Source organism: Carassius gibelio, chromosome A14, assembly GCF_023724105.1.
Source record: "Carassius gibelio isolate Cgi1373 ecotype wild population from Czech Republic chromosome A14, carGib1.2-hapl.c, whole genome shotgun sequence".
Lineage (NCBI taxonomy): Eukaryota > Metazoa > Chordata > Actinopteri > Cypriniformes > Cyprinidae > Carassius > Carassius gibelio.
Window position 1 is genome coordinate 2,794,043 of NC_068384.1, and position 25,291 is coordinate 2,819,333.

Genomic DNA, 25,291 nt, shown 5'->3' on the forward strand with positions numbered 1-25,291 from the left:
TCAGGGTCCCAGCAGGTGGGGGACAGCCATGAGAACGGCCCGGAGAAGCTGGAGGAACGCGAGAGGCCCTGCACGGCAGAAATAAAGACTTCCTAAGGGTTCCTCTCTGACAACAGAGCCGCTTGGGGAGAGTGAAAAATGAAGCCTCACACATTTCGTTTTTTTTTTTTTTTTTTGGAAGGGGGAAAAAGGGGGCCACAATGGGGGAGGGTGAAAATGAATGCATAAGAACAAGAGATTATAATATTTAGAGAAAGGGAAGACTTTGATTGTACGACTCTCGCCTCAGATGCTGAATTTTAGCAGCATCCGTGAGTTTTCTGGAAGAAACAATTATGTCACTTTGTCTCAGTTGTAACGGTTATGCAAAATGCTTGTGCAATTGTTCGAAACCCAGCGTATGGGTGTGTCTATATGAGACGGGGCAGTAAGAAAGCGCGTACACCAAAAACCATGAGAGAAAGAGATACACCGTGACAAGTCAGTGTTTACCTGAAGACCAAAGGGAGCTGTGAAAGCTCACAAGTCAGCCTACTTCACATATATGTGGGAGCCCACAAAACACTTTTCACTGCTGTCTGTCATTTTGATTGCCCAGCATGACTCCCTCCACCTTCAGCAACCCTCCCCCCACACCTCCCCACCTCTTCCTCTGGCCAGATGGCTTTTTTTTAACAGTCTGTGTCTTGCACCTCCACTCTCAATCCTTGGAGAAGCGGGAGGAAAGGGCCAGCGGGGGACATTGGGCTGTGTGGACAAATGGTTTTGAGGTAGCAGAGCAAATAAAATGGATTAAGGAGAACCTATTCACAAATACCCCCCAAAACTAGTTTGCCACTTCTTAGCCGAGACCCTGATAAGTGCAGAGATGGACCAATCCAGTTGCAGAAATAAGAAAAAGGGTCTTCAGCAAACACGAAACAAAACATTTCCACCACGCCTGAAACAACAGACACTTCAAAGACAGGGTTTCAGGTTCCACATATATGTATTTTGATGGGTATATTGTAAGAACATGAACTAATTTTTTTCAAAGCCTTTTCTGAAGCTCATAGGTGTTCATTTAACATACAGAGTAGCACCTCCAATCATCAGAGCAGAACACAAGGCTGTCTGACACCTGCAGAAGACTATCATTGCAACAAAACATATTCATCAAATCCATTCAAACACAGCAGGTCTCTTTCTACAACACCACAAAGGCCCCTCGGTTCCTTCAAAGTAGAAATCGGACAGGAAACTCTGTGGTTTCATCATCACCAAAGATTTCTGTTGTAAGCCGAACCTGAAGCCAACAGGCCTGCAGACATTAAGGAGGCTGCGTGATTGACTGGAAAGAGGTAAATAGATCTGTCAGTCTTCTCACAGTCCCGACAGAAACGCCTGCGGTTTGAGTGATGGAAGATGTCCCTCTTGCACAATCCCATACATTACAAACTCATTCATATTTTAGCACAGACCTCCTTGTAATACCTGACAATGCTTCAGGGATTAGAGGTTCATGATTCAAGGCTGAGCCTTTTTTCTTTGCAACCAATTCAGATTCATCTCCAGTCTCTCATGATGGCTGAAGCACTACAATGGTCATTTCAAAACAGCACAAAACAACCCATTTGACGCTGTTCCAACATCAGCCAAATCAAATGCAAAACAATGACTCCATACGTACCCAAACTAAATGTCAGAGCAAGAAAGAACTGACATTTGACTTCCTGATGGATGTCATTATGTCACCAGGCAACATAGCATGAAGGTCCTGACTGAATAAAAAGAGCTATTGTCGGACTGCAATCAATAAAAGAGAACTAGGTTTTTTTTGCAAATAATGCACATGAAAAACAAATGGCACATACTAATCAGCCTTTTTGTTGTTGTTGTTGTTGTAGAATAACAGGAAAAATCCCTTTTGAGCTGACTGTTTGCATTTTGTCTTTTCAAAAGCCCTTTTGGCAGTGTATCAGGTAGCTTTTTGTAACTGCCAAATTGAATAATTTATTTATAAAGGTTTAAACAGACACACAGAGCAATTGTACAATGTGTCTACATGCATTTAGAATCATATCAAGGTGATTTGTTTTGTTTGGAAAATACAAAAAAGCAGAGTGATCAGAGCTGAATCTTATGTCACTGGATTAGATCTGTGACACTGGCCTTTTCCCTACATCAGTTCACAGGCTCCATGTCACGTGGCACCAGGGCTCCTAGCCCTCTGTGGTGACATGTTACTCTAAGGTCAGTCGGGTCGCTCAATTAGCAAAGGAGACAAAGACCTGGGCGTAGTGGAGGTGAGAGATCAGCCGTCCCGTCCAAAGCAATCCAACCACAATGCCCTCTGTCGCCCGTGTGTGTCTGCTTGTCTGGCCAAACCTTAATTTAGCAGTTCACTGACTGGAGATGTGCCCGCTGCTCTTCATGGAGCGCGCCGTGACAGCCAAGAGTCACTAAAGAGCTGAAGAGTCACTCCTGTGCCACATGGCGGGACTGTCAGCGAGACTATGATCTTACATCGGCGAGTCAAAAGTCTGGTCTTGAAGTGACTGGCACAAGCATTAGTGTCAGAAAGAGTCTGATGTCAGACAGACTGGCATCGACGGGCGCAGATGCTGGGAAGGAAATAAAGCTGCTCTTTGGTGTAGTAACAACATGCAGGGAAATGTATGCAAGCATATGTGTTTATGCAGTATAGCTTACGCTGTAACACAAACATCAAGGCATTCATTCATATGAATGTACACACCCTCTGACACTAGACGCCCACCTCTTTTCCATCTTGCCATCCCTGTTGTAGACACTCATCCAGGGGGAATGAAACAGGGGAAGATTTCAGCTGAGAGCAAGATTGTAGTCGGAGGTATTTTTAGGTGAACCTCATTCTGATAGAGGTGTCTAGAGGGCTCAATCAGATCTGGTATGTACTTAGTAACGTTTTCATCCTGCATCAACAGCCACACATATTGCCTGTGTACTTTGATGATGAAGACAACTTGCAGTCAGAACAGATTGTTCCCTGTGCTTCATCTACAGCTCTCATAAATCTGGAATATGCTTCGAAACATTGAGCAAACTCATAGCAAAAAGATTTATGGTACACTGCTGTAATCCTTGTCCATCGGCCTTTTGCCACTCGAGCCCCTTCATGAAAGATTAATTGTATTTGCAAACTTGCAAGTAAGCACAGTAAGTACAGCACAACACCTAGTCCTGTCATTTCCATAAGAATACAAACCACCGCAGCTGCTCTCACCAGAATTTGCTGAACTGTTTATGAAAAGAAACAGTGCCGATTCGCATAAACATCTTCATAAAGTCATTAACTATCTCCGAAATGTACAGCACTGAAGAATGCAATAGATCCTGCCTTGATTTGCTAGCCCTAAATTTCTGTGCTCATAAATATATTTATATAGTCTACTATTCACAGAGCACACCAATTATAAGGTAAGCAGGGAAATTGTCATACAATGCTTCAGCATGTTTAATAACATTGGGGTATGATCTGTCAAGGCAGTACACCAAACATAGCCGCTAATGAGTAGCAATGGAGAACACAGAGGCTGCCTGGCCAAATCACGGGGCCTTGGAGAACTATACAACCAATGTCAACAATTGCCACGTTTCCACCGAAATTACCCGGAACATTTGTACCAGGAACTTTTTTTCCCAGGAACTTTTTTCCCCCCAGACCTGTTGCTTTCTGCGTTTCCACCGCGGTGTAAAGTACCGGGTAGATTAGGCAAATAGACTGGTGACGTAGGTCTGCACGCGTTTCTCAATACAAAGTACCGCTGATTAAAAAAAAAAAAGTACGCTGATTTTGGACGTGCATCCTCCGTAGTTGGTTCAGACTTTGTGCATTCCTCTCGGGAGTGTGATGTCCGCGACGACGCAAGTCCGGTAAATCTATAAACAGCAGCATACTTGATAACTTCAGTCTGCTCGTCATGGCTACTGCAATTTTCCTTACTGTATATTTACAATAAAACGAAATATGATATCAAATACCACTGCCTCCTTTCGTTTTCATTTAAGCATAATAACAACTGCAGAAATGTACTTAGTTCAGGGAAATGTGTATATGCAGCCATTACAATGAAACGAAATATTATATAAATTTGCCTTTTTTATTTTCATTTTAACATATAGATAAATTGAATACAGACCAAAGAAAACCTGTTAGATATACCCCGCAGCTGAATTATATGTTATGTTTAACCACTAAAGAGACATCAGAGCCAGCGGCACATATCAGAAGGTCTATCCCAGGAGAGGCTGCTCACTGCGGATACATGAGGACTGAGCTTCCGCTGATCGAGTGGAGCTCACCGTCGCAGAGATCGGCGAAACACATTTTTAAATAGGCGCTGTCTTTATAAATAAACCATAGATTTGAGTTTTAAACAACTACATTCTCGCCTGAAATACTTTTAAAATTACATTTCATGACACAATAACAGTAATATTTGAAAATTATCCGAATAAATGGTGGTTGAACTCAACCAATGCTGCGTGAACTCAGATCGCTTTGGCTACTGCAATTTTCCCCTCAGTATATTTACAATAAAACGAAATAGGATATAAAATACCACTGCCTCCTTTCATTTTCATTTAAACATAATAACAGCTGCAGAAATGTACTTAGTTCAGGGATAAGTGTGACGTTATATACAGCCATTACAATGAAAGAAATATTATAAAGACTTGCCTTTTTATTTTCATTTTAACATATAGATAAATTGAATACAGACCAAAGAAAACCTGTTAGATATACCCCGCAGCTGAATTATATGTTATGTTTAACCACTAAAGAGACATCAGAGCCAGCGGCACATATCAGAAGGTCTATCCCAGGAGAGGCTGCTCACTGCGGATACATGAGGACTGAGCTCCTGCTGATCGAGTGGAGCTCACCGTCTACGAGATCGGCGAAACACATTTTTAAATAGGCGCTGTCTTTATAAATAAACAACATATTTGAGTTTCAAACAACTACATTCTCGCCTGAAATACTTTTAAAATTACATTTCATGACACAATAACAGTAATATTTTGAAAATGTTGATCAGAATAAATGGTGGTTGAACTCAAACAATGCTGCGTGAACTCAACCAATCAGCATGTTTAGCGCCAAAGTCCCGCCCCCGAAAGTTCCGGAACTTTAAAAAAGTACCACCTCGCCAGCAGGGACTTTCTAGGGGGCATTTTTTTACCCGGAACTTTTATTTAGTTCCTGGTTCCTGCGGTGGAAACACACCAAGTACCGGACCAAGTCCCTAGTTCCTGGGTAAAGTTCCTGCGGTGGAAACGCGGTCAATTTCACTCTCAGTCCTCATGCAAATCGACAGCGTTTTGAGACCACCGTTAGTGGATAACACTTAGCTAATGGCTCCCTTTTGGCAGCCGTAATTACACAATGATTAGCTTTAGCCACTTCAAACTTTCACACTTCACCTTGTGTTCCTATAGTCTGCAGTGAGCAGGTCTGGGAACAGCCATGCAGACCAGCCAGAGACAGACTTGTTCAAAATGGCACCTTCCCATTGTGGATTCTATGTTTGGAGATATATTTAGTTAGTGCTGATCCAGCTGAATCCAATGCTTCCTGTCAGTCAAGGTGCTGGCAGACTATATAAACATATTAGTGGGCAATGAAACCCATTCCACTGTAATCTAGAGTTTACTGAGGTCCAGACAAAATTAATGGATATCTTGCTTCTGTCGAATGAACAATACTTTAAGTCAACCTGACCTGAAGTATGTGTCTGGTGGAGTGGTATTAAAATAGTATGCAGTATTTGGTATATATGATAAGAAGTATTTTTGCACTACTGAAGAACTGAAATATAAATAAGTCAAAACAAGTCTATGAAACATGTTTCTTAAAAAAAGCATTCATAAAACATTTACATGTATTCAATATGTCTTGAAGGAAGTTCAACAGCAATGAATATATGAATGAATTAATAGATCAGTTGATTAATTAATTTAACATAATTAAAAATTATAATTTTTTTAAATACAGGTACATTTCTTTCTTTTCAAATAGAAAAAAAATAGGATGTTTGAATTCAAATTAAAATGAAAAATTCTGCTTTACATTTTGAACAACTGAAGCATGCAATGCTTTTGTTCCTGGTACAGAGACAAAAATGTAAATGTGAAACATGCTAACAAATTGGAACCCTAATGTCACAGCAAATTAACAGTTTTAGTACCAGCTGAAAAAATAAATAATAATAATAATAATCAATAATAGCAAAACAAACATAAGAATTAAATGAAGCTTCTTTATGACTACATTTAGGCTCAGTTGTCAAGTTATTTTGCCCATAACTTCCAAAGTGCAATCAATAAATATTCTCATGTTGGTTTCTACCATCAATCTTCTGCAGAGCTAAAAAGAAGGGAAGCATGCCTTTCTCTGATCAATATTACAACAGTGAGGCAAAGGGCAGGCACCTGAGACTCCAGCGTTGTAGCCAGATAGTTCTTTATTTGTTCTCTAGAGGACTTATTTACCCCAGCCTTCAACCTAGATGCTCAAACCACAACATTTCTGGCCTATCCACCTTAACATCCCCCTCTTCGCACATGAAGCACCATAAGAAGTCTGATTCAAGTGATTTCTCTTTTTTTCCCAGTCAAGTTAAATGGTGCACCGTGTGTTCTACTGGATGGCAGGAATTGAAACATTTAAAAAGCCAACAGTGATAAGCCAAGCAAAGACACCCCGCAAACAGACCACCTCGCCTTGGAGACACATAAGCCCCTTTCACACTGCCATTCTGGCAAATACAGGGGTAAAGTGTTCCTGCAATTGTTCCCTGGTCGCTAGATTTTGCACTTTCACACTGCCAGTGATGACCCGGTATATGTGCGTGCTTTCACACACAACCCTTGAAGATCCCGTAACGACACGTGACATCAGCGCGTGTACGAGTCGACAACGCTAGGCACGTTATACTTTCACTGAAGCAAGCAAACGATTTCGGCATCAGCGCGGAAAGTGAGTAACTAACTGATCTCTGCTTCATTACAGTTTGCACATATGTTTTCGTCGCGAACGTTGATCTTCCTTCAAAACAGCCGGTAAAAGAGTCGCGTGTCATCGCTTCGACACGGAATTAGATCTGGCTTTTGTTCACACAGCGCTCGTACCGGGTCGAACCCCGCAATTTTACTAGGTCCCCGACCCGGATTCAATTTGGTAATCAATCCCGGGACGTGGTTGCTTTCACACAGAAGGCGACCCGGCAATGTTCCGGAAATATTGCAGGTCCGACGTGCAGTGTGAAAGGGGCTTTAAGCGGTTTTGACAGCATTTTTATCACACCCCCTACCCCCCTTTACCATCTGTGAATGTGCCCGGCAACATCAAACCAAGTCTGAGAATCGAAAGCCAGGAGACAAACGCATCCATGGTACTACCCTCCACCAAAAAAAAAAAAACACAGTTACTTGTAGCAGAAAAAGAGTCATTGCACTGTTAACGTGCATTTTGCAGGTAATCTTTTTTTCTCTTTTTCTCTCATAAGGAAAGGCCAGCGGCACTGCCATGTGTGTAGTTTGAGGCCGTTTTACATCAATTACAGCGGATGGGCCTGACAGCTGTAATTACATACCTCAACACTGATTATGTGCGGTCTGTCATGGAGACCAGCAAGGCACCTATTTTCATGCACTCGTTTTAGCAGTCAGTTGTCAGGGCAAAGTGGCAAAGCAGGAACGGCCCTCTTCAAGAAGGGGAAAGGGAGGGAAAGTGGCGGGGATGTAGCTTGCATGGAGTCAAGTAAACCCCCTCTGCATCAGTCTTGACAAGATCTCCTGCTGCTCAGGGCAGTAATAGCTACTGCATAAAGAGCCCATGTTATTATTGTCACAACAGAGAAGGATTCATAGGAAATAGGGGTAGACCTGCTCACTGATGCTGTTGTCTTCTCTTCTGCACAAAGCAAAGACCTGTGCACAACCAATTCAACAGGAAGTTGTCAATAGGACTCAACCTAGTATTTCAGACAATATCGAGTGTTAAGTGGCACAATGACACTGATATGGCTATGTTAGAAGAGGAAATTAAGCTGATACATTGAGCTCACTGAATGGATTCCAATGAAAATCAAATATGCTATTAATATTTAATTCACTGTCTATGCAAGTTGAATGCATTTGGTGATCACATGGTAAAATAGTAAAAAAAAAAATTGTTCACTAGCTAACTAACGTAAAATTAAGACTAAAGACTAAAAATGGCAGTGGCAGCACTCCAACATACATCACTGTTGTGTTTCAGGCAAACCGAATTTGAGTCCTGGCACGTGGTCCTTCCTGATCCCATCCCCCCACCTCTCTCTCCTACTTCCTGTCTGCCTTCCATATTGTCCTGAATAAATAAAGGGAAAACACTAAATTGCATATTTTGGATGCATTTCAATCACTTTTGAGCACCAGTCTCTTAAAAGAAAAAAAATCTTCCTGTGCCCTAGCCATGCCACCCTCGCCCTTTTCAAACCCCCCATCCCAGACATCCATATTCCAACCCCCAACTCTCAAATTAAAAGCCTGGCCAATCCAGCTGTGAGTTCAGGCAAACTGCCAAACTGTCTGGCAAACAAAATGGAAATCTCTGAAACATATACAGTAGCTATGATTTCATCTACAGCTCATCTACAGCATTTACATAGCTGTCATTTAATGCGTTTACATTTCTCACCCATTATGGTTACATGTAATCTCATGCAAGCATTTTGTGTTCTTTTATGGGTTGAAAGTCATAAAAAGGGATAGTTCACCCAAAAATGAAAATGAGATGTTTATCTGCTTACCCCCAGGGCATCCAAGATGTAGGTGACTTTGTTTCTTCAGCAGAACACAATTTTTTTGTAATTTTACATAAATAATTTTTAACTTCAGTCGTTGCTGTCTATCAGCTGTACAATGTATGGCAAATGGTTACAGAAAAAAAAAATATGCACAGACAAATCCATATTAAACCCTGTTGTTCGCGACAATATATTGATGTGCAAAGACACAAAATTATCTGTGCAAGAAACTGAACAGTATTTACATATGTTTTTTTTTACGTCTGATTCACACAATGTCCGAACTGTTAGAACTCTTATCTACAATCTCAATTAGGAGTGTCAATGGTCCACTTGAGAGATAGGTGGCGGTAATGCACTTATAAGTCTGCGGTCTGCCATAATGCAAGAAGAAGAAGAATGCCTCACACGTTTGCTGCTGTGAAGCACGTTATGTTGGCAGCATGAAACCACAAAACCGACAGAAAACGATGTTGTACACATGCCAGTCCAGTATGTGGCACTGTAATTCTGCCACAGAGATAAAAAGGAGAAGAAGATTTGGACAATGTGCATAAACCGTGCGCGGGGTATACAAACGAACATGGAACAATACATTTATTAATCTTTGTTAATGTTAGTTAATAAAAAGGCAATCGTTCAGTGTTTATTCATGTTTTTGTTGCTGTTACATGACATATCAGTGTCTGACTAGGGGCAAGATGTGGGATGATGATGTCATAGTTTCAGTAAATATACAGATTCTATGTACTCCACTCTGGGACCCGGTTTAAAAAAATATCGGTTTTACTCTCTCAAAACACCAGATCCATCTGGACGAAATGCCTATACTATACAAAATGTATGTGTATAAAGAGAAACGTGTCTCCATGTGGATGGGGACTAAGACTAGTTAGGCCTAACTGTCCTCTGATATAAAATTGTTAACTCCCTGGTTACATGATTTCAAAGAGACAGTTGGCCCACTGAAAGACAAATGAAAATAAAACATCTTAGAACAGAGAAGCTGAAGACAACTTGTCTAAACTTGAATGCTGAATTATTTAAGGAGGTCTGGGTGTTTACATTACTTGATTTCAGTGAGGAGATTTTTTCATATCTTAGCACAGGTATTTCCTTATGACCAGTTAAGATGCGGTTTCAATATATTGTATTATGCCACCACTGAATTTCTGCAAACTATAATAAGCAAACACATGTGCTTATAAAGCTCTCACACTTCAGTCAGTTCAGCAGTGTGAGGTATGAGTGCTCCCTTTTCAGTGACCTTCAATAGTATATTGATTTCTGTGATACAAAAGTGGCCACTCATAGCCCAAACTCTCATGTGCACAAGTTTCATTGAGCTGCAGCTGCTTTCTCCCATAAACCTCCAAAGCCGTAATCCCAAAAGTAATAAAAAAAAAAAAAAAGCACAGTGTTTTGCGGCAACAAACAACAAACATAAAACCACCTAAGTGAGAGTGTGCATCGCTATTTGTCCGAATGCATTGTGAGGATAAATGGCATTTAATCCTTACGTCAACCCCGACCCAGACTAGTTCCACACACCCCAAGCCTTACAAAAACCATCCTCCAATAATAAGCTGTCTAGTCCCTGGCTTCCAGGCCTTTGTCATATCGACTATCGACATGTTAGAATAAACAAAATTTCACATGTCAATTAAATGCGTGTTGCCCGGGTGATTAGCAGATCCCACTAATTGTCTCCCTCCTCCTCCGCCATAATCTTCCACATGGATGAACAGGAAAGAGGGCTTTGTCCAACAGGGCCCCCATCAAACATTTCGAAGATGGGTCTTTACGTCCTCCTCCACTTCTTCCCATTCTCCTGGGAAGAAGCCGACGAAGAGAGGAATGAGGTGGGGAGATGAGATTGGAAAAGGGAGGGATTGGATTCACTTTTCAGGGCGCCCTGCTCAATTTGGGCATCCCGCTGATGGGGTGCAGTGAGAACGCAAACAGTGGGTCCTGGACGCCCAACACACGGCCCCATTCACACACTCCCACACGTGCACCATCACTGATAATTACCCAACTGGCCCCCAGAGACAAGACGCCCACAAAGACTGGGCCACTAACAGTTTTAGACAGGCACTTCCAAGGTCTTCCTTTTCCACATACTCTAATTTTTTTCTAACCAGGCATATGTTTGTTTTCCTTGCCTTAATGAACATGTTCTCAGGATCTATTTCACATTTGGTCCATCACATCAACAGGGTGATGATAGAGCATCTGGTTGGCTTCGGTGGATCTGAGATGATGGAAAGCAGATTTTTCTTGCTTTAAAATAATATATATTAGCAAATACACCTGCTTATCTATGCACTTCTGCTGTCCAGTTTCATTCCAGCATAAGGCTGTTAATTACAAACAACTTGAAGTGTGCTGGCTGTAATTTTGATGTTAAAATTCTTTCTGCTGTCCCATTTTGAAGGGATAGTTTAGACAAAAAGAAAAACTGTCATCAAGATTTACTCACTTTCAAGTTGTTCAAAACCTGTATGTATCTTCTTCTGCAGAACACAAAAGAAGATCATTTGAAGACTGATGTGGTCCGGAAAACACTGGATTCAGTGAAAAGAAGTAAAAAAAAAAAATGTTTTCAGAAGAAAGTCAACTACCACTTTTAATGCGTCTTGCAACACTGACCCAAAACCAATGCTATCAGTTTGTGGCAGACAGTGGAAGTGCTGTCTTTTGAAGTGAAACCTGTCTGAAAACAGTAATGGTTTTTGCAATTGCATCTGAAACTCCAGGTAGTGCACACACTGCACCTTTAAACACATATATACACACACACACACAAACACACACACACAGACAGATAGATTGTTATTATTATTATTATTATTAAAGCTGCACTCCAGAACTGTATCCACTCTAGCACCTTCTGTAGCTAAAACATAAATTTGCAAGTTAATCGCGATGTTTAAATGATTATAATTTAGCTTACTTGTCAGTTGCACTTGGTTCTACAAGGCACATAAAAATATGTAGTATGAGCACGTGTATAGTAGTATAAACCGCATAAACATACAAGGACATGAGGAAAACCTGAAATATCCTGTCAAATCAATCACTATTTATGAACACATATTTTGTATTTTTACCTCAAAACTCTTTAGTACAGCTTTATTCTAAAAGTATTTCAGCACGAACTTGTCACAAAATACAGTTTTAATAATACATCATTTTGAGGAATTCGAAAACCCAACCTGACTCAAGTTTTCAGACTTCTCTCAAGTGATCACAATTTAATTCTGGTCAAAGAGGACACAGCCCTGTCTATACTGCACTTTCTCAAGTGTACACAATGGAAATTGTGTCCCATTGAGTCCAAATTAGCTGGAAGACTCATTTAAAAGGAGTACAAAGAATTAGCTATATGGTCTAGTTTTTGTGCTGAGGCAGCAGACCATAGGACTAATAATAGATTAGGGGAACCTCACATCTGAGTCTACCTCACACACTGAAACAGGAGAAACATGATGGGCATGAGTGTGACATTTATCCGTACTCTAAATTCATTCACTCAGAATCACGCTCACTCTCCCTCCTTTACAGAGTGCATTTTCCCAGAGGCCAATATTCTGTTTGTGTGTGTCTGTGTGTGTGTGTAGGCAGTGAGTGCCAGGTTGTGTCATATGTAAGTACTCATGCATTAATGTGTGTGTGTGATAGAGGTGCAGCTAACACAGACAGTATCTTGAACAAATCTCAATGGAGAGTTAAAAGACTGTCTCTGAATCTGATTACACCAATGAATTCTCTTCTCCACACATTACTTTCCACATGAACACATAAAATGAAATATGACACCAACTACTACATTTGTCCTAAAAATGGCATTGTGTTAGTGCCCTCAAATTATTCATTATAAGTGAATAAGTGAATATAATTTATTCTAGTAAATGTTGTTAGTCAACACTTTTTATATTTCCAACATGTACATTTTGAAGCATTTTAGTTATTAATCTTTAGTGATGAGTCATTTGACTTTCACTCTCCGTGATACAATCCAACCCGATCCTGCAGCAATTCGTACATTTTTCACAAGGTGGCTTATTTGTACGAATTCATACGACCACACTCGTACGTATTTTACGAGTTGCACAATTCGTATGAATTTGTATAAATGACCTACACCTAACCCCGCCCCTAAACCTAACCGTCACTGGGGTTTAGACAAATCGTATAAAATCGTACGAGTGAGGTCATAAAAATTCGTACGAATAAGCCACCTAGTAAAATACGTACGAATTGGCTATGTACGAATTGGCTGTGAGATAGCGTTGTACAATCAGATAAAATAAAAAAAGTCCAACTTATTTTTGATAAAATGCTAAAACTAATAAACAGTTATTTTAAGCAGTTTTAAAAGCTTAATTTAGCTAATTATTTAAGAAATCTGGTAGAGCTATTTAATCAAATGTATCATTTTGTGACAAAATAAAAGAATACAATTATTTTAAACGGTTATAAATGACTTAAGTCTACCAATGTCTTGACAAATTGCTAAAATAAGTACATAAAATAAACACTGTCCATCTCATTTTTGATAAACCGTTTAAAAAAATAAAACAAGCCAAACATTCATTTATATCAGTTTGGAAGACTTTTACTTTATCAATTTAAATAGTTTGCCAATAAATAAGACATACCATTAAAAACTGGTTTACAAAATTTATTGACTAACAAAATAAAAAAAAAATTACAAAATAAAATTAAACATTTAAATTTAAATTAAATAAATAAATAAATAAATTCCACCTTATTTCTTAAACTGCTAACTTACATTTTTTGTACATTCAGTGACATGGGCTGAACTTAGTTTTTAATGCTTCTCAAAGCAGTAAAAACTCCAACTACAGTCATTAAAAGTCTGCAAAGGGCTGTGAACAAGAGTAGGAAGGCGGTGGGCGGGGATTCGAGAGGGGGTTTAGGTTTCTATGGCAACACTGAAGTTCATGTCCCACTGTGCACTGGAGAAAGTAGCAGAGCTGTGGAGGGTTCCATCTATACAGTACAGATGAACCCTTTGTTGAAGGCTGGATGGGGTAGAGTGTATGCAAGACATGTTTTCTGGCTCAGGACTGGCCCCGTAATATTAAATAAATCATGGACACAGGCTCCTGAGAGACAGGGCTGTGGAGTGCTCGGGACAGGACCCCTAATGTTTAGAAGGGGTTGGCACTAATCTGACACAGAGAGGTAATCTGACAAAACTGTGGGGCTTCTCTGCTTTGTCACAATGTGTAAGGGCCCTTGTATTTAAGGATGGCTGCTTTCACAGTGGAGTTAATTAAGGCAGAGTTTAACACAAATTGCTGAGGACAGAACCTAATTGATGGCCTTTAGGGTCAGAGAGCCACCTTAAGCCATGCAATCTGAACTGTGAGTCTATAAACTGGGCTGACATGGGAAAACGAACTTAACAGAGAAGCCATTCTGTGTTCTGCACCGATATATTTCACAGCAAACTTAGAAAATTGAAAGAAATACCTGTTATGACTAAGAGACTTGAGAATAGATTCCATCAATACAATAGATCAATACCGTCTCTTACCTCTCTCACAACTCTGACAAACTTGATATGTCTTCTGCAGGCAAGTGCAGTGAGTCACACTCAAAAGATAACATAAAAAGAAAGACAGCTTTCAACATCTGACAATGATTGCAAATGATGCGCCTCTTCTACAATAGGTAAAGGCTACTCCCCTTAGAATATCACTCATGAGTGGTACAGAATCTAAATTCTTTCAAAGACAAACACCCCATGCCACCTGTGACAAAGAATATAACAAGGTCAATATTTAAATCTTTTTTTAAAAATTCTGTTTATCCTTTCAAAGGCAAACAAAATCTTATGGCAAACATCAGAGCACTTCCTGAATCAATGGCTTCTTAAAAAGGAATGTGTCCAGGGGCTAAATTAAGATTTTGCAGTTTCCCATAGCCATGTATATACACACACTACAACAAAACATACTAGATGGACATGATAATTTTGTACATTGATAATGTTTTTTTTTTTTTTCTTTTAAAATAAACTAACATAACAATATGAATATCATAAAATATACCAAGACATATTTGGTGGGCTTGGCCAATATTTTTTTTTTACTGTATTATTTTACATTTCTTTATTTATATTATATATTCTTTAGATAGAATATTTTCTTTTCTGTCCAAAAAAGTAACTCACACAAGTTTGGAACAACTTGAGGGTCAGCAAATGATGAAAGAATATTCACGTTTGGGTGATTTAACCCTAATCTCTGAATATACAATAAAATAATTATGCGATCTACAAAATGAATCACTTCAGAAAACAATGTGTTGTTTCAGAAAACAACTTTGTTCAGGTGTTTTGAGTGTGTGAAGAACACAAGCCTCCAAATTCATTCTGGTGGATGCGCTAACCTTACTGCATGTCCTCAAAGTATGAACCTAGCACTGATCCAATCAAACTAAGACAGCAATGCAGTCATTTGTACTGCAAATGCACCATAAAAATTAAATTTGAAGACTGGAGAATGAGAACATACAGACTTTGTTGGCCTGCCGTTGTAAAGCAATGTCAGACTCAAGTTTCCCTGACCATGATAAACAGCCCCAAACGTACCCATCCATGGAGTACCCACCCCTGACTGCCTGATGCTCCTTGGGGGCAGCACCACCTCCTGACCTCCTCTACTAAAGGGTCAGAGGGAATTTAACACAAGGCTCCCACATTCCTCCAAGGTGATAATTGCTGTTGCTCTCTACAGGGGGCCATCAGGCAGTGGGTAAACAGGAGGAGCTTAAAAAACTCACCTACTCCCCTCACACAGCATCCCGTGGATGACACACATGAATTATGGCATCAGCCGACAGTGTGTCGACAGCGACACCAGCGCAGCGTATGTTTTTTACAGCCCTCGCAAGTGTGCAGCTGTTAGGCTCAGTGTAAACAGCAGACCCACTTCACACCTTCCACGTCTCCGTGCATGCTAATAAGATTTATTGAAAATTTCAAACTGAGCACCTAATAAAACAAAACATCATGGTGGCTTAATTAGTCCTCTTCATCATCTATACCCCCCACTCTGTTGTCCCTTAAGGAGAAGGCCTTGGAGGGAACTGATGGATGGCCCATGTCAGGGATGAGACCTCCCTCATTAATTCAGGAGTGAAGCACTGTTCCTCTTGTGGACCTGAGCCGTGATAATGTGCAGCTAAGATCCAAAATTAACTTCATGCCAATGGCAGGTGAATTAAGAAACTTTAGCCACTGCAGATATTTCTGACCAGCCATGAAAGTATTTATTAATATTATTATTATATAAATGAATTGTCAAGAGATTCTCCAGATGCAAGGAATATTACAAATATGGTTCCACAACTTCACTTCATTACTCCAAGCTCCAAAAAATAAATAAATAAATAAAAAACCTTCGGATATGAAAGAAGTGATATTAAAATTCTGGCTAACCAATAAGCAGATCATTATTTTCATGACAATGGCTGTTATTGAAATTCTGATGCTTTTTTTGTGTTTATTCAAAATATAAATATTTTCTAACAATATAAGTGTTTACTATTACTTTTTATTAATGTAACACATCCTTGTCGAATAAAAGTATTAATATTAGTGCTGTCAAAATTAGCGCGTTAACGCATTCGATTAATTTGAAATATTTAACGCGTTAAAAAAAAATAACGCAATTAACGCGGTTGCAGTTTTTTTATTTCCAGTTGTGGCCTATGTATGTTCAACGTGCAAAGAAATATGGATAAGACCAAGGAAGGACTTTTAGACGGAAATTTTCAGTATAAAACTCTGCCGGATTACTCTTCAGTCTGCCACAAGAAACATTACTCTTCATTTAGTCTGCCACAAGAAACAGCAACATTAAAATCATGAACTCAAATGTCATTGTTTAAAAAACAAAAAAAAACAATGACTGTAACAGTGCGAAAATCAGACCTTTCTGTAACGCTAACGTTAATAAGCTTAAATGAAAATAACGAAATAATTGTGTAGCGGAGTATTTTTTGTACACAGTGCCGCGAACTGTCAATCACTCCTGTACGCGTGCATCACTGTCCTCCTCAGCTGCAGCAACTTGCGCTCTCTCTCTTCATCAAGCTTTAAAACAAAAAGGGGATAAAAAGATCATATTGTCTTTGTGCATAGGCTATAGATTAATTAGATAAATGAATATCTAAATTTGTGCCTTGCCGTCTACGGTATTTTTTTAGAACTTAGAAAAAAGATGCTGCAGCCAATGAGCAGCCAGCGGGGGCTGCAGGACGACTCAACCTCCGCAGACAGTTTTTAATGTTTATCAGACAATAAATACTCAAGATTTTGCTTTAGTATAACTCACAACGAGTTTCACACACCTTCTCCGGCCACGTTGAGTTGTTGACACTTAACAGTGGGAAAAGCGACACATGCGCTATTCACTTGTATAAGTTAAGGGTGAATGGGTAATGTAGTTTCTGCTCTGGGTGGGATGAATTAGGAAGCTTGCATTGTGAAGGGCGCTCTGAAAATCGGCAGTGCAGGTAAAAGATTAAAACCTCTATTAAAACAGATGTCCAAATGAGCGTACCGGTACGCTACAAGCACGTTCTGGGCGCACGGAGAGGTGGCGGTACGCTCAAGAGCTATATTTGGAAGTGGCGGTACTGAGTACTGGTGCGTACCGGCCCACTTAAAGCACTGGCAATGACTATACTTTGGAATTTTTTTGCAGTCCACTTAGAATTCAACATGGAAATCATTTTTGTTTTTTATTGGCATTGATTGTTTTGAAATTCAAATGGTATTTACATGCCTGTGTTTTTATTTCTGTAATAAATATGGCTTTCAAGCCAACAGTTAATTTGGAGGATATTGATGGTTTATTGCAGGTATGTTGTTTACATGAGAAAATCTGTGTTACAAGTTAAACAAAAATTCCAATAAACAATCATATTTTGAATTTAAATAGTTTCTTTGTCTTGAGTTTACATTAATTATTTACATTTTACATTTACATATCCAAAAAGTTTCAGTCTTTTAATTGCAATCTATTTTCTCTCTTTTTTTTAATATATTAATTAGTGCTGTCAATCGATTAAAAAAAATTAACTAATTAATCGCACAATTTTTTTAAATTAATCGCGATTAATCGCGATTAATTTAAAAAAATTGTGCGATTAATTAGTTAGTTTTTTTTAATCGATTGACAGCACTAATTAATATATTAAAAAAAAGAGAGAAAATAGATTTTGAATAGGAGTGTATTGTTAAAAAAGGATTTCTATTTTTAAATATACGCTGTTCTTTTTTAAAAATTTTATTCATCAAATAATAATGAAAAAGAATCACAGGTAATAATATATACACATACATATACATATATATATACATATACATATATATATATATATATATATATATATATATATATATATATATATATATATATATAATTATTTGATAGAATTTAGAATATATATAGAATATATATTTAGATAGAAATTAAACTGAAATTGCATTAAATCAGTTTTTTTTACCAAGATTATGCTGCAAGATTGTTTCTCAACTACATTTGAGTCCCCAGTTCCTGCAATTTAGCAAATTTCCAGTTTATACTCATAACTTCCTGTTAATTCTCATAAAATCCTGTTAATTCCCATATATTTCCAGTCTTGAAAATTCCCATAATTCTGCAACCCTAGTCATAGTCAAATACTTCTCTATCCTTGATTAAACGTCTATTACTCAGATACAATTGTGACTTTTATATTTTATTAGTTGTACTATTTAAAATAGTTAGTGTGTTAAATAGGGAGACAACCAAAACATTCTGGGAAGTGGAAGACAGGAGTTGAGAAGCACTGACCTCAGGATGACATTTAAGATCAGCTTTCTCAACACAACCTTATGACAGACTACAAGATGTCTAAACTTTCTAGAATAATTTGTACTACACAGCTATTATAAATCTTCAACAAAAACATTCTGAGAACCAGTGTCCAACCATTCCTCCAGCACATAATCCAATATCCCATAAACGGATATAAGTCTGGTTAAGAACAGCCTGTCTTTGGTGTTTGGTTAAGGCTATTACTTTTAAGGGTAAAGGAATACATTTTCTTGTCTGCTCGACATTTCCTGGCCTGTGCCCACATGTGGTTTCCCCGAGCCACACAGTGAGGCTTTGGGGGTAATAAAAGCAGAGGTGGTGATTAAGGAGAAGAAATAATGGTCTCCACAAAACCTGGAATGCGTTTAACTGCCACACCAACCCGGGAATCATTCAGGGCCCAGCTCCATTAATATCTGGCATTATTCAGCTTTTCCAGGGCAGATGCATTTTTGACTTATTAGGGTCATTAGCTTAACGGTCGTACAAAACCCTAACAGGGCATAAAAACAAAGAGAAGTTCATCATTTCTGGAACCATATAGGATAATATCAATTACTGTTTCACTCAACCTGATCTCATGAGAAAACTTAACTATTTTACATTGTGGCAAATTGTTGCAAATTTGTATGATATAGCCATGTGATACGATTCATAAACAAAAATGAAAGCCCACCTCTGACCCCAACTCTAAACTAACCATCAATGAAGCATAAGATCATACAAAAATGTACAAATGAGATTGTATGACTTCATACAAATTCATAATCAATTCACCAAAACATAAAATAATTATGAATACGAACTGCCACAAGACCGTGTTGGTTTCACTTGAAAAATCCTGCCCACTGAGGCAAGACAAGCAATTCACAGTTTGTCTAATGCCTACTAATTTTTGTCAAGCCATGCTTCTGTTATGCTTTGCTAACCTGCCTACTGATTTAACCTTGTAAAATTTTTAGATTCCTCTATAAATCCTGGATTAGGGAGGACATATGTCACAGAGTCTCTCACTCAAAGACATCCTCCATGTCACTGTGTGCTTAGCACACACTTAAACCCAATCACTTTCCTCATTACATGCACTTCATGGCTCTTTGCGGCTCTGGGTTTTATCTGGGATTTCACATTTTCTCTTCTTGCACTTGATATCCCTGGCCCAGTAACTTGTAATCAGGACCTGGCGCAGGGCTCTAGAGCTGCAGAGTGGCACCTTGATTTCTGCAAAGTACCAATGTTGCAGTTAAGCCCTGATAATTACAGGTCAAAAATACACTCCCGGCCTCCACACACAAAACACACTGACCTGAGCTAATGGTTAGAGTGTGGGAGCAACCACAAGGGTTTAACTGCTTGTTCAGTTGTTCTATAATGTGGGCAGGGTAAGAGGGTCCGTGTGTGCAATGTTCTGTGCTTTGTATGTCTGTTGAATGTGTCTAATTGAGAGCCAAGCAAAAAAGAAAAAAAGTTTCCAATAAATATCCTGCTCTTAATTTTAAACACCTGCCCATAAACCTCTGAGGAATGCTAAATAAAACCAAGGCTTTCAGAAAAAAATCATTCTGTCTGTCTCTCACACCAAGACAGCAGGATTTGTAATGGCTGGAACTAAGAGCAGTTCAGGCTGGACCGGCTGTGAAAAAAAAACAAAAAACAACAACCTTAAATGCACTGGTACACGCTGCACAGTAGGGATGTGCATAAGTAATCGACTAAAGAGTCAACTGGTAAGGCCCTGTCCCAAACCATGCTTTAAGATGTTCGCAATTTCGTGTGGCCCAAAAATTATAGATTGTGGGTGGATAGTGGGCATGTATACAAATCAGCCATTGCACGTACACAAGTGTGCAATCTGAGACAAGTCCTAAATAATAATCTTCTTTTGTTTTCATCTAGGTTTATCCATTTGAGTCCTGGCTTCCTGTCATCTAAATACTATTCTGTATAAGAAAGGCAAAATGACAAAATAGAAATATAATTATTAAACTTAGTATATAAATATATGTTGAAAAGGCCCCTGTCCAGTCCTGAGTATTTTGACAATGACAAAGAATCTAATTTACACATGTTGGTAGCACCTAAACAAGAGCAAAAAATAAGATTACAGATTAAAAAAAAAGATGAGTGTCAATCAAGCTTTCATTTAGGCCACCCTCCATATTCAATCACAAAACACACAGCAGACCTTGTGCACATCAAAATAGGGCAGCAAAGGGGTCTTAAACTTGCTTTAAATTTTGACCCCCAGGAGGGGGACGAGGGGTAACCTAGGGGCTGGAGACGTTTCTACTAGACTGGAGCTCTGGTTTCGATTCCCCAAACTTCTGACGCCTTCCGCTGCTGCACCTGTCAGCCGTCAATAGACCCCCTGCCCGCACCCTTTCAGCATGGTGAATATATGACCATGCTGAATGCCTCCACCCAGCTAATTACTGAGACCTCAAAGACCAGGATCTGCTGCACGCACCACTATGACACCAATCCAGCCTGATCTGACCTATGCATCTTATATACACCCACACACACATACACAAACACACTTATACATGCGAGTCGCCTGTGATCAAGGATGATGGATGCACTATTGCGTGGTAGGAGATTAAAAGAGCTGTCTACTACACGCAAGCATTAATAATAGTTATCACTCCAGACAGACATACGGTGGCCGAGACAGCTCAACACGCTGCAACTTAAGAAAACACATGCAAATTGAAAAAACATCAGCAAGCGAAGAGAACATCTTCATCAGTTTGACAGCACAAGTGTTGCAAATCACAACACATGCATATAACGAAAAACGCTACAAATCCTCACAACACTTGCATACAACGAAACGCACTGCAAATACTTCACAACACACGCATATAGCGAAATCCGCTGCAAATCATCACAACATATATATGTACTAAATGATGATCTCCAATCAAATTTTGCAGTTGATCTTGTGCGAAACTATTAAGCACAACATAATCAAAAGGCACTTTAAGGCAAGAGTCAACTTTTTAATAATTAAAGTTATGATGAAACAGAACAAATTCTTCCGTAAAAGTGACATATTGCTGAGTGTAATGGCTTACTGAAAAAGAAAAAAGAAATGTAGGGTGGGGACTTGGTTCTATACATCAGTTGTTTGGATTTTTAGATGTGGGTGTTGCATTCAAAAGTGGAGGCTGATGAACCAGAGCTTGCAGGGATGGGTTTAAGAGGACTAAATGATTGGACCACCATGCATCACCAGAAAGAAGTCTGTCATATATACACATATATACACATTTATGTGTGTGCGCGTGTGTGTACATATAATTTTTTTCCCATAATTTGCAAACTTTATGTCCTAAAGAGAGGCATGTTGTCACAATATATGGGGTAAGCTTGCATACACACAAACACACACACACACACATTTTTTTATTATTATTAAAGTTTGTGCTTGTACAAAAAAATAAAATACTCTTAATAAAATTTTACTGAAGTAATACATTTACTGGGGAAGTAATAAATAAATAAATACATAAAAATAAAATTGGCCACAGTCTGCTCCATGTTGAATTTAATATGTGACACTAAACTACACAGTGCATCTTATTATTACATAACTTTGTTCATATCTAATATAAATGAATTTTACATAAAGAAACAGAAGCACAACGCATGGCACAAAGCATAGCCAATAATCCTCATGTATGTAATCATGCATGAAGCATGATAAAAAAATAAAAAAATGTGTACACCAGCAGGACAACATTCTCAAAGGCACGTTCCACACCGACGCGTGTATCCCAACAACAACAACAACAACAATCACAACAAAACACATGACCACATACGTCTGGGCACCTGATTCGCTCTCGTCACAGTGATGCAGGAGCTCAACCATGGATGCGCCTCATTAACACTTCATAGCGCGAATCGTTGCAGGTACATCTTCTCTTTATCTCGCTACATAAATTGAGCTCACAATAAAATGTGCTGTACATAGTAATACACATATATAACGACATTTCCTTCAGCTGTCAAAACTCCAGCATTCGCTGCCTGTGGTGTTTGTCTCCTCTCTCTGACCCAGACAGCTGCACCTGCGAAAGCCCACCGGCTCTCTTCCAACACAATTCTCCAACATTAACGTATATGTGAAGTTGTAGACGATATAACAGAACTATATTTACTCAGACTAGAGAAGGCGACATGTTCCGCCCGTGCAAACTGCCATTGCTGCGTACCGGCGTCACTGAGAAAGTGTGTCGTCTGCGCTGAACTTGCAGAGGATGAAAGTGATGGAGAAGCGCTCACTCAGCTCAGGTCCTCAGCATCCACCTCCCAAAACTATAGAAACCTGTCTCAAAGCATACGGTACAGAGCAGGTTTAGGGCGTCCCACACTCACCGTCCGTCCTGCGACATCTTTTTAGTTTTGACCCGTTGATGTCATTTCCTGTATGATTACCACATCTACATTGAGTCGTATCAAAAACCACTAATTGGGCGCAATTTTTCAGCTCGCTTGACCGCACTGGACTTATAGGGTCACGCAAGCGGTTATTACAAAGAAATTCGAAAACAAATCTGTCGGGTTTAGTGTTCTGAAAAATTTAAAGTGATATTAAACATCCTGCTTCGCTCGTCCGCCGACTGTGGCGCATTTACTTTTACGTAATCACAGAATAATTCAATCGCACACCTTTATGGAGTCAAAAGCGTTTATAGGAAATGTTTTATGTAAATAACTTTTATCAAACTTTCCCAAAAGGCCTTTCTTAAATGCTGTTCTAGGAAGTCTGTTGACAAAACATGGTGGAGTTTTAATCTGGAGCCTAATTTTTGCCAAATTGAATGAAAATACCAAATTAATTACAGGCTGTGTATGTGTGTGTACATACATACATATATATATATATATATATATATATATATATATATATATATATATATATATATATATATATAAGAACATTTACATTTAAAGAACAAAAAGCTATATATAACAAAAAGTTATATATATACTCTATACTCCATATATATATATATATACTTTTTGTTTTACTCTTTTATCTCCGTATTGCTTTTTATTCTTTAAATGTTTATTCAAAGACTTAAACTGTCAACTACTGGCATGTGATAATTTGGTTAAACTGATGGAGGGAACTTCTCTGCATCTTCCATATAAATTTAGTGTTGATCAATTGCAATTATAGCCATATATTTGAACAGACTACAGTGTTTCTTTATAAAATGATTAAGGTCATGTGTTGATCAGGCATTTTGATTTTGCGTTTTTGTGTTTGAAGTTGACATTGGCATTCTCTGAGTTACGAAAATAAATACTAAGGATTTGCTATCCCTGACTAATGCCCCCTCCACTGCTGGATGAATGAAAGAGGGGCCCAGTTTTCTAAGTTTAAAACTGGACCCCTGCAAGGCACTCTCTTCTTGTCTTTTTACCTCTTAACCTGTAGACTCAGCAGCCTATATCTGATCAAATGGAGCTGCTCTCCTTGAGCCAACATGTCATGATAGATTGTCACTAGATTGCACATACAGCCCAATATTTCAATTTCCTGCCTAGGCAGAGGCATTTCAGAGTTTGAATAGAGTTCATAGGCACAGTGTGATTCCTGCCACTGCCTCCCGACACCCACAGTGAAGACCCCCAGACTCAAACAGCACCGAGCACATTCCAAGGCCTCAGCAAAAGGAACCTGGCTCTCTACATAATGGTAATGAAGTGGGCTTCTGCTGCACCTAATACTGTTAAAAGAAACCTACTCTACTAGTCAAAAGTGTTGGACATTTACTTATATATCTTTTTATTATTGTTATTTCCCACAATATGAATAGTAGTTAAGTTATCAGAACTACTTAATTTTAAGCCTTAAGATTAAAGTTTTTTTTAAGATCATAAGAAAATACCTGTCATGTGTCCAAACCTTATTCCAAACACGGGTGGTGTATGTTTACAGAGTAAAAAAAAAAAAAAAAAAAGCACATCTTCCATTTGATCCTATTTGGAATGTTATTATTTTGCATACAATGTTTTTGCATCCTATATGCCACCTAATATTATCAGTTTATTTTATTTTAGCTGAATTCACTTAGATTAGAATTTTAAAAGTAAAAAAAAAAAAAAAAAACGTCACTATTATGTTGGATAATACACCAAATCTGAGTCTAAAACATATGACATGGTATATTTTTATTTTTATAAAACAATATATGCTCGTATAAAGAAAATGTATACTTGTTTACCATAACATCATTATATTTGATATTTTAAGTCACCATTTATGATCATGCACCTTTCTATTTTGGCATTAATCTATAGGATTAAGGTAACGGAGTATTTGATCACACAATTTACACTAAAGTGATAATGCAGTAAGCAATCTGGCAGTAGTGCAACCATGCTAACTCAACAAAAGCTGCAAAAGATCAAAGGACGCTCTTATGTGTGAGTGAGAGAGTGACATATTAGGCAACAAAGTTGAAAGAGAATCCCCTGCACAAAAGAAAGATACGCAGCATTGCTTTTCAAGGAAGCAATGCTTCACATTGAAATCTTTTCCCTTCAGTATAG

General features: G+C 38.7%; 1 long non-coding RNA gene across 1 annotated transcript in view; it reads right to left on the reverse strand.

Annotated features, from left to right (window-relative positions):
- Window positions 1-23,341, reverse strand: part of LOC128027245 (uncharacterized) — a 44,121-nt gene extending 20,780 nt beyond the window's left edge. Inside the window, exon 1 of the long non-coding RNA XR_008186663.1 lies at window positions 22,942-23,341. This is a non-coding gene — a long non-coding RNA (uncharacterized LOC128027245). The remainder of the gene's footprint in view (window positions 1-22,941) is intronic.
- Window positions 23,342-25,291: the final 1,950 nt, after the last annotated feature.